The following is a 15,919-nucleotide window of genomic DNA, read 5'->3' on the forward strand; positions in this document are numbered from 1 at the left end:
GTGAAGCGCCGCTGCATAGCGCAAAGGTGGTTATTCCAACTATCAAGGAAACAGCAGAACCTTTGGTATTCACACTGGTTTTGTCGTACCGTAGCCTACCTCTGGCGCATGCGAACGCACACACCGGAAACATATTAACAAATCTCTGAGAGTGCCCGTCCACAAGTAATTACCAACCTGGACGATTCCACATCCTTTGAGTATACTTTTCACCAGGATCTGATCGGGACTGAAAAACTCTGATAAGTCAAGAAAACAACCTGTTTTTCCTCTGCTTGAGATAAAACTGGATCACTACCAGTTCCCTGCAAAAGTTATGATCACTACACATTTCCAACTGAGACGTTTTATTCCAGGTACCAGCCTTGTGTCCAACACTGGATGAATCCGTATGAATGACTCTTATTATATTCTAAGGAAGCTTTCTCTGCCATAGTGCACTGTGAAACCCAGGATCACGTTCGGAAATGAGGTTGCATGAGATTTAAGATGTTGCTTCTAGCCTAAGTGTATAACCCATTTCTAAACAATGCTTTGTGATAAGGTCCTCCACCGAGTCACTGTGGCCAGGGGCTTGCGACAAGCTACCGCGGGCTAGACACATCTAGCTCGCGTCACCTAGCATAATCAAACCGTTCTGTCTCTACGAGAGATTTCATTTTGAGCCGGAGCAACAAAACAAAAAAAGCCAGTCTCCCATGCCGTGCGAACAGCGCACTTTTAGCACAAAACGAGTGACTCGTCAAGACCATGAGACTAGTGCACGTCAGTCTGTGAAATCACATAGAAAAATATCTAAGAGTATTCTATTTCTGACACTACACTAAAACGTTTCCCTGTTGCTTAGTTACTGAGTTTGCATTGGGGCTTGGAGACATTGATGCCTTTTTGTCAAAAACGCAACCAATTGAATGTCTTACAACAATTACCAATCGGGTTGTGCAAATATCAATCCAAATATGCTTGTTATATCACCAAACTTACAGTTAAGGTTATTGAGTCCAACTCAAACATTCAGATTGCTACATCAGTTCACTACATTTCCCTAAATTCACTGTCACTAAATAAATAAGAATGTGAGGATAAATGAGAATGTGCGCTTGCTTTATTTTAATTTTCTTATTATAATAATGGTGAAAAAATAGTTTGTGTTAGAAAAGCAGTATCTAATAATGCACATTTCTATGTTGCATATATTCACAATGCATTCTAAAGATATTTATAATGCCTTATGTGATATTCATAAAAGTGTTATGTAAAGTATAATGTCTGTTCATTACCATTATAAGCAGGCAGCAAATGCCATTATGCAGGGTTGTAATGCTTTATATGTAGCAAAAACATATGAAAGGTGTCCCTTTTCTTTAAGAGAGTGATTGAAGTCTCTATACCTCCATATGTGGAGATTATTAATTTGTTACATCTTGCTTGTACGTGGTTTATATTGGTCCCATGCAGGCTTTTCACATAGAGTGCTCATTTTGCACTCTATCCATCAGTTATTTGCATTTTGATTGGTTTAGATCTTATCCATTCTCTCCTTTCCCAGAACTTATGTTACTAAGGCAACCAATCCCAAAATCACCAAGTCTTTGAGGTCATTGTGGTGTGGCTGTCCCATTATACTGTATGTAAACTCAATCCAAATGTGGAAATCACAAGCTTTAAGGCTTGTACATCTGGGTCTGGTTGTCCACAGATTTTTTTTGGTTTCAGGTTGGACCCTCCTCTGTTTGAAACAAAAAAGGGTTCCACCTGAAACCGGACAGCATTCTGCCTGGAATTAAAAGGGGGGTTCTCCAATGGGAGCAACCAAAGGTAGTTTTTAAACAACACCTTCTGTTCAGTGTGCTGCTGAGTGCAATGTATTTGAATATAAACCCAATGTAAATGTTTAAAATACTCAAAAAGGTGTTTTAACAATGAAATGTAATTAGACTAAACTACCTAAAGTGGTTCTTTAATTCTGAGCATCAGTGTTTTTAAGAGACTATTGTAAAACCAAATTGATAATTTCCATGATTTCCTTAGATTATTATTAGAAATGAGTAGGCCTAGTGAATGTGAGAAATGCAAAAAATTTAATTAAAAGCTTAATGTCAGGGTTAGTAACATGGTACATTTAATTTGACTTTCATTCGAATTTTACACAATGAATCACAATTAAGTCGCTGAAGAAAATAAATGTGTATACAATATATATATATGGAATAACAGTGAAAGGAATGCATGTTTCATGAAGTTAACAAAAGGAGGTTACTGGAGTGATTAAACTAATTGGTAGTTTCTCTGCACTTCCTGTTGTACCATGTGACCGTTTCTAAAGGACAGTGGGTAATTATATTATTTTAAATTATGCTTAGTTGTTCTTTGTCATCTTATGTATGTTTGAAAGATATCTGCAGTGTATTCACTGTAGGTTCTACTGTATATTGAAGTACAATATATGCAAATGTCCCAATCCCTCATCTTCTAAATAGTTGAGTCAAATATTGTCTAGTGCGTCACTTGCGACGAAAACTAGTTACTGTTAGTTGACTGAGCCCTGTGTCTAAACAATGTCCAAATGATCAGATACATGTGATCTGATTCTGCAGACGGTAGTATCTGACAAACAACGTGTTGAAGCATTAGAGAGAGAGAACCTCACCGGAAGGTGTCAAAGCACAAAGTTGGTGTTTTAATCATTTCCCGATAGTTTTGCAACCCACCACGAAATGTATTTAAACATCCCAGGAGGATGTACTACATCTTCTCCACGTCCGTGGCAGCTCAATTGCCATCAGAGTTGGCATTCCAACGCACCGTTAATTTAAGAGTGGGATAATGTCCTATAGTTATATAATGTACAGTGACATTTAAGATGCCTAAATGTCGTTGGAAAATGCTGGGGCCCTGGCCTATCTGATTGTGCGTAGCTGTTCAGTTAGGATAATCAGCATTTCTACTTTCTTGCGGTTGTCAGGGAACTCAGTTCGACAATGGGGGAAAAAATATATTCCCATGACGTGGTTTTGAAATGAGAATTACCATACAGTCTAATCCTTTTGGCGTCACTGGGCGTGACGCATTAACAAACATAATATTCTGCAGACTTTCGAAATGCATTATGATAATGACTATCCTGGTCACTCCCTTATGAATGACACTTTTTGGGTGGGATGATCTGATTTCCTTACGGTCTTTCTTAGAGTGACGTAGTCATTTGAGCCGAAGGTATGTTATATTCAAATCCAGAACCTTGCTAGTTTTGAATAATAACATTGTTGTAACTAGCCAATTGTTATTGTTATACTTTTAAAAATTAGTGTTGATAACTCTTAAGCTTTAGATACATGTTGACATCAATTAAGACAAACAGAAGATACTGGCTACACTATGGATATTAAACAGAATAATCAAACAGAACTGTCATTAAGATCATATTTCTACCTTTAATACACAAGGAATGCATAGAAAATCCCTCCCATCCCTGAACAGCAGGACGGCTTAAAAAGAAAATGGTTTTCTGCTCATTTTATACATCCTAAGATATATTTCCAGACAAAATAAAATATGCTTGTGTCAAACGGAGCAAAATCCCCAATCACTGTTAGCTTCCGCGAGAGAGGAGGAGAGATGGGAGAAAGACGCAGGGGGAAACAGACAAAGACGTGCGCTGGTGACAAACTTGCTCTGCGGCAGCTGCTTAGATTACCCACTCTGCTCGGGCGTTATCCTGCCACCCCGTCGTTCACCTCAGCTACACTCCCCGCCACGGTCACATCCTCCCCCTCTCCCTGGCTGGCTCTCACTCCCCTCCCCCGTAGAGCAACACCTCCCCCTACAGGCTCCGTCTTTCAGCGTGCGGAGTGCCGGCTCCGCGCGAGGATCATCGCCATCCCCCGTCCGCACCGGCAAGCAACACCAGCCTGACGTACGCTGGGAACTGCATAGGCGGCCGGAGGTCTAAACGAGCGTGGTGGAGGAGCGTTGTGCCGGATGACCTGGTCTGAACCGTGCTAATCTAAGACACGAGAGGACGAGCGAAGAGTTGGGGATGAGCGGGGTTAACCATTTTCTTTGTGGTGCCAAAAAAAAGTATCGGATCATTATCTGGTATCCATAGAGATAACTACGACAGACGTCCTACGGAGAAGGGGATATTGGAAACGTAATCAGTGCTTACTGACCGGATTCATTTCATAACTAAAACTCATGACACAGCGGTCCAATTTACAGCATATGAGTTTTTCTATTGGCTGCAAAAAAAAATTAAGAGTTGTGGCTGAAATGCTTACATGCAAAATTATACATACAAGGGCTTTTAAGAAAAGTTCCCAAAACTGGGTTAATGGGTTCATGCAGGTCATACCAGCATGCTAAATGTATGCTGAAGCATAATTATTTATAAATGCACCACTTGTTGAGGTTAATAGAGGCAAGAATGTGAATAAAGTAATTAGGTTATTGGGTGTACTAATAACCCAAGGCCAGTCGAGATATTGGATAATATGTAAGCAACAGTGAGAATCAATAGCTATTAGGTTTATGCCTTGTTTCAGTCCCACTTGCCCAAGAAATCGCATTCACAAGATTTGGAGCAAATCCCTTCAAGTTATCTACATACAGTAAATTGTGAATTGGCAACAAGAATGGTTTTACTTCTTAATATGTGTTTTTTGCAAGACAGGGCATGTCTTGCAATTCCCTGGATGTTCGTCACATCCAGGGAATTATTTGCATTTTACAGATTGAGCCCCAGTTATACTAAATGTTAATGAACATTAAACATACTTGTTACCACACATTTTAGTGCTAAGTTTATGAACAAATCGCAAAGTAATGCATACACTATGTACAGTGTTCTCTGCCATTGCATCCAGCGTTTCATTTTGAGTTGAGAAGGGTTTATAGAAACCAGGCTTTTGGCAGGATGCAGAACAGAACATGACATGGCGAGACAGCCTTTTCTGCTGGGCCACTTGCTTGCAAAATATTCTTCAAGCGCTTTCCAACAAAGTTAGATCCGCTTTATTTCATTCAGACAATACAGTCAAATTAAATAATCTGGAGCGGTCAGCAGCAGTGAGTTTGAAAGATCCAGGGCGCGTCCCACATGGCCCGATGCCCGGCCCAGGTGAAGCCTCAGAGGATGCCAGAGAACTCATGGGAAGATAAAAACATGCACTGAGATGTACTGTGCCTGCATTCATACTTTGTTCACGCTGCAAGCTTTAATGGTAAAATCAATTTTCCCTTTCAAATCTGTTTTGGAATACAAATTCTCCAAACAGCAAGCCACGAGTCAGTAAATGGAATCAGACAGCAGTCATTTGCTGGTTTGGCTAGTTGGCTGGGCAGCGTCGGGGGATTGGGGGATGCTGGTGCTACTTAGAAACGTAGGGTTAACAACAATGCCCTGTCCGGATTGTTTCTCAGTTTCTTTGAATGTTGAAGATCATAGTGTTAGTAAAAGTCTGATCTGAAAATAATCCAATATAATCATGCAATTAATGAACAGAACTGCAAATTCCTACCTTTACCATCACATAAAAATGGCTGAAAATCAGATTGTCCACCATAACAAGTGCCAATGTTTAAACATGTCTTAAGGAGTAACTTGGGAAGGCCCAGCCTTCCATAAAGATTAGAAAATTGGTAACACATAATGCCAAGATCAGAAGACCCATCCAAGACAGGCAGTCAACATAGGACAGTTTTGTCCCACTAAATTTAGTTCAAAAGCTGACTGAAAGATGCTCATAGACGTCTCTAAGAACCCCAGGGTAACATCAGGGGATCTACTGGCCTCTCTTGCCACAATCAATGTCGAATTGCATGGTTCAACTGTCAGAATGAGATGGCACAAACTTGGCTTACATGGGAAGTCAGCAAGGAAGAATCGTCTGCTCTTAGAAAAGAAAACCGAGACACGACTGAAGTTTGCTGGACAACTGTTGTCAAAATATGCAGTTTTTTGGCTACCATGCCAGGTGCCATGTTTGGTGAAAAAGAAACAGCTTTGAACAGAAGCACCTCACACTAACCTGTAAAGCAGAGACGGTGGTGTCATGTTTTGGGGCTGCTGTGCTACCTCAGGGCCTGGTCAATTTGCCATCATTGAGTCAACCATGAATTTCATATTGTACCAGAAAAATAATGAGGCCATCTGTCAAAAAGCTGAAGCTGAACCGAACATGGATATTGCAAGAGGACGTTGTCCCAAAACATACAAGCACAACCGCAACAGTGACTCAAAAAGAAGAAATGTATGGTTATGCAATGTTCAAGGAAACGTCTGGATATCAATCCTATAAATATGCTGTGAGGGGACTTGAACAGGAACACATTTGAAGGGGTACTGTAAGAAGAGTGGGCAAATACTCCCCCCCCCCATCAATGTAAGAGACTGATAGACATATACAATAAACAGTTACATTAAGTTATTTTAGCCAAAGGGGGCAACACCTGCTGTTGAAGCTAGGGGTTTACTTTTTTCCTGCGCTATGAAACTGTATTTCTTTTTATTTTTGATTACTACATTTCTGAATATATATGCTCTTACAGTGTAATTTGTTAGATTAAGTCCATATGTAAAACATTTTTTTCACATGAGGGTAAATATGTCTTGCAGATCAACAGTCAACAAGCTAGCTAGTTAATGCATATTTCCATTTCAATAATTTGTTTATGAACAAATAAAAAGCCAGTTGTGGTCATATGGTCAACATGTGTCTTATCACTCTACTAGCTCAACACTGAAGTCCAGCCTGCAATGCTTACACACCAAAAGAACGCATTCTCCCCAGCCTTCTATCTCGACTGACCTCAGAGGAACCCAAAGTCTCCTCAAAGATTCGCTGGAGAGCAATGAAGCATATGGCAACAATTGTAGATAAGCAGTGTTTGCCATATCCGCGGTTTTCATGAAAATTGGGATACTTTTCAAACAATGTCGCGGGTGAAAATTATTTGGTCGCGGGTGGCGTGTTTTTTGGCTACTTTTCTGTCTTAATATGATACAGAACAATTTCTGTCTTAATATGCTATATGTGTGTTTCTGTTATCACAGCCAGACGTCAGCTACGGTGGGATCCGCGGCTTCACCTGCTTATATACTGCATCTTAAGTTTTGTTCCGGGGGGGTTCAGTCAATATTGGCGTTTTGGGCTGGTTTTGAGCTGTCGTTATGTTAGACATTTTTGCTTAACCTAGTAACACTGTCGATAACTAACCCCGAAAACCTGGACGATGCAGTGCTCTCCGCGTGACCAATTTCATCAGATATTTTCCTATCATAGCTCTTCCAGAGCTGAATAACATCAGAAATGTTCTGCCCTTGTTGAATGCACTTTAGGTTATCATAAGCAGCATATCTGTGTGCATGCATGTAGGCCTACCTGGGGCAACACACATTTTTGTTTGTTCGTAAAGGGTACATGATAATCAACATTTCCAAACATTTTTATAAACATTTCGCTAATATTTGTAGAAATGGACAGTGCAAGTCTTTGGTGTTTGTGTGTGCGTGGTTTCAAGGCGATTTACATGAAGTCACTTATTCACACTGCACACAGGAAGGACAATATTTGAGTTTAATTTGCAAATTTTTTTTTTTCTGTTTGTGGCACGTTGTATCCAATTGTTGGAGCAGCGTAGCGTAGCAACATCAGCAAATAACTGCTGTCTGAACCCAAACAAATCAGATATGATCACTTAACTTTGAAGTTCCCAAACATATTTTAAAAGAAGAATATATTTCAGCGTTATAAGGCCTGCAGTGTAAACAAACCTTTCGAGAAGCTGAGAAGTGATTTATGTGTGTGTGTGTGTGTGTGTGTGTGTGTGTGTGTGTGTGTGCGTGTGTCTTGGTGGGTTAGTATGAGACACGTTTTCATTTTCTTAAGATATTCGACAATAAAGAACGTCTTCATATGTCAACTTTGACCAAGAAAATTGGCTACAGAAAGTGATTTACGTCCCTTACTTTTTTAGATATCGCTATAAAATACAACAGACCTTGTTCTTCACCCGGAGTCACAGTTTATTACTGGGCCTGCTTAATTAAGTTCAAATCATAAAGCATGAAAATATCAAAACACAGCATTCAGATCATCATGGGAAGAAATGCCCGGCCGGCTAGATAGATGGCAGCTGGCCAAGTTTGTTACCCAGCCAGGACCTGTGATCTGCCCTTAAAGGGATGACAGGTTTTCCTTCCACAGGCTGTCTATCTTGGCAGCCACCCAGCTCAGGTGGGGCACATGAGGACAGGCTGCGGCAGAACAAGCTGTTGCCTGGAGATACTAGAAGACTTACAACAAAACACGGCTCATTAGAACCGACGTAGAGTTCCGACAGTTCTGACGTAAATTCGCCGGATGGCACACACTTCTATCATCTTCTATCTTAACTCATTTGTTCTCTTGTTGTGGATGGGAAAACAGAATGCTGCTTTGTACATTCAGCTTATCCCCGGGGGAATGACGAACGCTACGGTTAACTGCCAAAATAAAGCACACATAGCGTCTTACTAGGGCATTGCCTATAGGTTCTGCATTTTACTCTATTGGAGGGACTGTTGGAGGGATAAAACAATGTTATCCCTCCAAGTCCATCATTTGTTTCCCGACAGAATAAAAACCTAAAACCATAATATAATACATTTCTATCCCGGGAAATCACATCTGTCGTTTAAGTAATACATGAGTTATATAAGCTAGGCGAGCTCGCCTGATATGCATGACCATTTGTATAAGTCATTTTGTTCCGCTGGTGCTGATTGCTAGTTCGCAGGCGGTATAGAGTATGCAATCCGGATATACGCTCCACAAATATGCCTGTGCATCAAAATATATAAACAAATGACAGACGGCGTCATATTTGCTGCGTCTCCAGTAGAAATCCCGGATAATACATAAAGGCATTGTCATTGCATTAAGTCTAAGTTGAATGGGCACCTTTGATTAAGAGCAATTTTCTTCTCTTGCCAGAGATTCTCGGTTGGATTAAGGTTTGGGCTTTGACTGGGCTCCTTCTAGGTCACTCAGTGTTTTGCTTGCAAACCACTTCAGTTTCACCTCGCCTGTGTTTTTGGGGATCATGGTCTTGATGAAAAATGACCTACTGCCCTAGTCCAAGGTCTAAGTGCAGGCTGGCAGTGTTTAGGAAAACATCCAAGCAACTTTTTGCCACATCTTTGCTGTGTCTTCCTCAACTGTTATGGCACAATCCAAGACAGATTTAATATGCCAGCTTTACAGCAATGTTTTCTCCATGCCAGTCTTTCATATAGCCCCGATCTGTGAATAATATAATAAAGCAATAAGGAATGAGGAGTGATGTTTAGCCAAAACACCACGCTTAGGAGCATTTCTCAGGCACAACACAATACGGAGTACCTGGACACAAGCTAAGCCGTGGCATATTGGCAATGTAGCTCAAACCCCCAAGATGCTTTATTGCTCTGATAAACCGGTTAAGAATACAATTAGAGCAGTAAAAGGGATGTGATATCATAGCTGTGGTATAAGGTTTCATAATTATCCAAAGCGACTTATATTCATGCATTTTACATGTGGGTGGCCACGTAAGACGAACATACGATCCTCACTCCTTAGGAGCTCCATGCTCTGTCAGAAGACAGGAACACAGCTAATGACATTTTGGCACCTTCTTCGGTCCTGATCATGGAACTCTGCAGCTCCTCTTGAGCCCCCATTGGCCTCTTGGTGACCTCCCTCACCACAGACCTCCTTACATAGTCTTTCATTTTTAGTGGAACTCTGGCTTAAGGCAAAGTCTGTGTTGGGCCATGTTCTTTAAAGCATTTAATAATGGATTTAACCGTGCTGCATCTTTTTTGTCACAGGTAGTTTCTGTATCAGTAGGTTCTGTACCAGTAGGTTCTGTTATCAGTAGGGTCTATATCAGTAGGTTCTGTATCAGTAGTTCCTGAACCAGTAGTTTCTGTATCAGTAGATTATGTACCAGTAGGTTCTGTATCAATAGTTTCTGTATGAGTAGGGTATGTATCAGTAGGTTCTATATCAGTAGGTTCTGAATCAGTAGTTTCTGTATCAGTAGGGTCTATACCAGTAGGGTCTGTATCAGTAGGTTCTGAATCAGTAGTTTCTGTATCAGTAGTTTCTGTATCAGTAGTTTCTGTATCAGTAGGGACTGTACCAGTAGGTTCTATACCAGTAGGTTCTATACCAGTAGGGTCTGTACCAGTAGTTTCTGTATCAGTAGGGTCTGTACCAGTAGTTTCTGTATCAGTAGTGTCTATACCAGTAGGGTCTGTACCAGTAGTTTCTGTATCAGTAGGGTCTATACCAGTAGGGTCTGTATCAGTAGGTTCTGAATCAGTAGTTTCTGTATCAGTAGGGTCTATACCAGTAGGGTCTATACCAGTAGGGACTGTACCAGTAGGTTCTATACCAGTAGGGTCTGTACCAGTAGTTTCTGTATCAGTAGGTTCTGAATCAGTAGTTTCTGTATCAGTAGGGTCTATACCAGTAGGGACTGTACCAGTAGGTTCTATACCAGTAGGTTCTATACCAGTAGGGTCTGTACCAGTAGTTTCTGTATCAGTAGGTTCTGTATCAGTAGGGTCTATACCAGTAGGGACTGTACCAGTAGGGACTGTACCAGTAGGTTCTATACCAATAGGGTCTGTACCAGTAGTTTCTGTATCAGTAGGGTCTATACCAGTAGGGACTGTACCAGTAGGTTCTATACCAGTAGGGTCTGTACCAGTAGTTTCTGTATCAGTAGGTTCTATACCAGTAGGGTCTGTATCAGTAGGTTCTGAATCAGTAGTTTCTGTATCAGTAGGGTCTATACCAGTAGGGACTGTACCATTTGGTTCTATACCAGTAGGGTCTGTACCAGTAGTTTCTGTATCAGTAGGTTCTATACCAGTAGGGTCTGTACCAGTAGGTTCTATACCAGTAGGGTCTGTACCAGTAGGGTCTGTACCAGTAGTTTCTGTATCAGTAGGTTCTATACCAGTAGGTTCTATACCAGTAGGGTCTGTACCAGTAGTTTCTGTATCAGTAGGTTCTATACCAGTAGGGTCTGTACCAGTAGGGTCTGTATCAGTCCACGTCCAGGCAGCCCAACAACCATGTGGTGCTTACCTCAGAACAGAGGACAGTCCCAGCTGCTTTATTCCTCCACCGCCCAACAATAATCTTTCATCGCAGATTGCTTTATTTTAATGGATGGCCTCATTTCAAATGTTTACTGACTGATGAGCGTTGAGGCGTGTTATTTCAACATTTCATTCATGACACTAACTTTGAAAATAATTTGCTGAGATGCGGTGCCTAAAGAAATTCTACACCCCCTTAGATTTTTCTCTCACATTTATTCAGCGCATCAGAGTTTTGTGCAGTTTTTTCTACTAATCTTTATTTTTGAAATGTCATAATTGGATGTTTCCACCCCCCCGAGGTTATACTTGGTGAAAAAACCGTTGGTAGTAATTGCAGCTGGGAGTCTACCGGGATGCGTCCTACCAAATTAGCACACCTAGATTTGCCCAAATTTTACCATTCTTCATTACAAAACCTTTAAAGCCCTTTAAAGCTCCTGGGAAACGTAGATGGACAGAAATATTCAAGTCATGCACACGACTGTCGTCTGGATATAAGACATCTTTTTTTTTTTTATTCCACAGCTGCAGCATGGCTTCAGGTCGTTGCCCAGCTGAAATGGGATTTTGACCAGTCTTGGCCATACAGGCATGTGACCTGTCAGGATTTCCATTGGCCTGCTGGTAGCTCTTCTATCTCATCCTGTTTGTAAGCAGGATGTTGGTGATGCCAAACATCTTGCATTTCTTCATAATCACATTGACCATAATCCATGGCTTGTTCAAGGCCCTTGCAATCATAACCAACTCCTGAGTAACTCCACAACTTTCCTTATTTCATTTTAAAGCTCCTTGATGTCCGTGCTGAATTTTCCCTATGAATTATTTGAAGTACTGCAATATAAATTGTGAAAAGGGCAATTAACTTGTGTGATTTCTAAGTTGTTTTTGCCGTTGCATTTAAACAGAGATGTAGACAATTTTTTCACACAAGTTCATCTTGAACTTCACGTTTTTATATATAGTTTCAGAATTTCTATTTCACAATAATACTAAACAGGCTTGCAAACATATGGAGTGTGGTGTGTAGATTCGACAGGACATATTCTTTGTACAGGCACTGTATGCTAACCTGTGAGATTGCATGATCTACATGACATAGCCAGCAAAACTAGCTCGCTAAACAAGCTAGATGTGGTAAACAACTATGAAGGTGACAGATAATGTAGTTGTCACAGTTACTGGGCGTAAGACTGATGTCTATGTGGCAAACCCCAAATGAATATCTAGCCTAGGGCTCCGAAATGTGATCCCTGGAGTTGTAATATAGTATAAATTGTTGTGTTGGGGTAAATTATGCAGTTTAGCCAGGTGCAATACACCCTTACAACAGCTTGTAGAAATGATGATGGTAATAAATAATTTGTATAGACTCCATCATAGAAATATAATCATAGATACTGTATATACTAAAACTCCAGGATAGATATGGAACAGTAGATATTGTAAACAACAACACTTCAGTGCTTGTTGTGTACAGTTGAGAGCAAAAGCAATAAATTGTTTCTCCCCTAATCTGTGACTTTTGCTATCACCAGGTCAGAGCTCATTCAAACATACCTCTACTTAGAGCAGATCAGCACTCCTACTTCCTGTGCCCAGCAGAAATAAACAGAAGGATCTCCCAGCAAATAACTAACAAAACAACCATTTTCATGTCAGCATACTGAAGACGACTAGCCCACATGGTCTAAACATTAGCAGTAATGTCACCGGAAAATCACCCTGCTCTAGCCTTTAATCTTGTTGTTCCCCCCCGTAAATAATACACTCCTATTTCACTTGAGTCTTTCCAGGATTTGCCAGAGTGAACACAGATTAGGATTAAACGGCAGGAAGTGGACCATATTTACGTGCTTCAATTTCTTTGGTTTTGCCGTCCTAATATGAACCTTGAACTCCTATCGGGCCAAGGGATTGTAATGTTGTGTATTGCTACATGAATTTGGTCACAGGCGAGGCCGACGGTGGCCCCTGCGGCTTAAGCCGCCACCTCTGGTGCACAATGTACTGCTCCAATGTGGAATCCAGTCCACTGCTCTTTGAGCAGAGTACATTGTTGCCACTTCCTCTGTCTGCTAAAGCATAAACTATGCCTGTGAAAAAAATATTTGTTCACGAAGGATGTCAAAATAATCCAATGAAATGCCATTATTAACACATCATGTATTACTCTAGCTGGGCCACTGTAGATGTCACTGTACAACATATGCAGGGTATCAAGCCTTTTAAAATGCGCCTTACCTTCCCCAAACTTTCTTTGACAACAAAGGCAAAAAAGTAGAGAGAGAGAAAGGAATTGAGTCATTTAACATCACATTGAAAGTCCAAAGACACATGTAAAGGTCGAACTGAGCCGGGGGGTGCTCGATTTTGGATCTGGTGAACAAGTATTCGGCACGTAAGTCCTCTAAAGACGCAGAGAAAAGCTTAAGGCTGTTAGAGTTAAGTTCATGTATGTCACTCTGGCATGTGACGTCCCAGCAGCATTCCAAGGGTTGATGAAACATTGTTTAGGGTTGCTTAGCAAGGCAATGCATCTCTACTGATTTTGTATGTCGAAATCATTCAAAGATGCAGTCCGTGATTTCTGGCATCTCGTTGGTGGAAGTGACGATGCTCGTCTTACAAATTATGCACGTACGTTCAACATGTCACGTATCCAAACCATTTACAAAATGTTCTCCGATGATGCGACAGCATGACATAGAATTGTATCCCCTTAAAGGGTTCTGTTAGAGCGATAAGATAAAGACAAAAAACATGAGTAATAACTCTTTAGTAGGAGACACGACTTACATCTCTGGTTTAGTACTGATAGTGAGGCAGCAATGCCCTGACTCAGGCAGAGTCAGAATACTCTGACCACTGACCTGCGCCTCAAATCCAATCCAGAGAACGCAGAGCAGCCCTTTCGTATGCACCGCCTGGTGTCCATGTGAAAGTAGGCGTAATGAAATATGGGTTTCCTGTGAATTTGCGTTGGGCTGATTACTTTTAGTGCTGGCGACACCACGGTCAGGGTGGAAGAGGTTGATCTGATGAGTAGAAGAATTCCCGCGTACAATTGTCCCTTCAGTCGAGTAGTTAAGTTCAATGAGAGCTTCAACCACGGGACACAGATCTATTTAAGCATGGTCTCCTCATCTCATCTCCATCCGGTATCGGGTCGCGGGAACAGCAGCTCTTTAAGCATGGTAAAGTTACTAATTTACTTTAGATGGTGTATTATTACACCATTTCACAAAGATAACGGTGTAGCTTCTTGGTTGCTGTCAATCAAAGTTTTTTTGTTTTTGTTTAGGCCAACATGTCTGTGGAACTTGCAAACATGATGAACGCAGCACTGTAGCTATTCCACGGTACTGGTCTAAATAACAGTGTGATTGTTAGGCAGTCCGAACACTACTGATTCTTTAAACGACAGATCTAGAAACAACCGCCTGAATAGGTTTCGTATTCTGGTACAGCATGTTGGCTGCATACAAAACCTGTGAAAGGATGAACCAGAAGACGTTAATACCTCAGATAGTACTGTATAGGACATGTTTGGTGGGTTACGTCCAATACAATTCAATACAATACAGGCCTGATACTACATTTAATTCAGTCAGACCAGAAACTGGTTATTTAGGGCCCTCTAGTGGTCAATGTGTGTAACCGCTCGTTTTGAGTAGTAACCTTCGCTAAATAAGGAGACTAAACCAAGAAATAACAATTAATCCTGACAAAAACAAAAGTCCCTCTCCATTGGGCAGTCTATAAATCAAACGGACGGTAGCAACTGCAGATTTTCCCTTTGAGAAACTATAAAATCGGTGTCAGGTGAGGCCACTCCTGTCAGTGCTTGATAACGGTGACGTAATATATAGCCTATGCACGCTTCAGTATCTGTTTTGTGTTGAGTCCATCCGTCAGCGATGCGTTATATTCCTGCCGCTGGACTTGCAGAAGGGCCAGACATTGGTTGACGTTTGTGTCGTTGACTGTCCTGCAGAAACAAGGTGTCGCTTCAAAAATGAATTGAAAAAAATAGCATGATATGCTCGCCGGATGGCTTATTCAGAATTCGGTAAAACTGTTTAGCTACTGGGCACCCCAGCCCACGGAATGTTTTGCAGAGTGACCTTAAGAACGAAGCCCTGGTGCCTATCAAGCAGTTGAAATATCTGATGAATAATTGTTTCAAGGCCAATATTGTTTGCTTTTCTTATGTGTGCATGTCTTGGTTCTCTGTACATTATATACACTCACCTAAAGGATTATTAGGAACACCTGTTAAATTTCTCATGAATGCAATTATCTAATCAACCAATCACATGGCAGTTGCTTCAATGCATTTAGGGGTGTGGTCCTGGTCAAGACAATCTCCTGAACTCCAAACTGAATGTCATAATGGGAAAGAAAGGTGATTTAAGCAATTTTGAGCGTGACATGGTTGTTGGTGCCAGACGGGCCGAGTATTTCACAATCTGCTCAGTTACTGGGATTTTCACGGAGAACCATTTCTAGGGTTTACAAAGAATGGTGTGAAAAGGGAAAAACATCCAGTATGCGGCAGTCCTGTGGGCGAAAATGCCTTGTTGATGCTAGAGGTCAGAGGAGAATGGGCCGACTGATTCAAGCTGATAGAAGAGCAACTTTGACTGAAATAACCACTCGTTACAACCGAGGTATGCAGCAAAGCATTTGTGAAGCCACAACACGCACAACCTTGAGGCGGATGGGCTACAACAGCAGAAGACCCCACCAGGTACCACTCATCTCCACTACAAATAG

Source organism: Esox lucius, chromosome 15 (assembly GCF_011004845.1).
Source record: "Esox lucius isolate fEsoLuc1 chromosome 15, fEsoLuc1.pri, whole genome shotgun sequence".
NCBI lineage: Eukaryota > Metazoa > Chordata > Actinopteri > Esociformes > Esocidae > Esox > Esox lucius.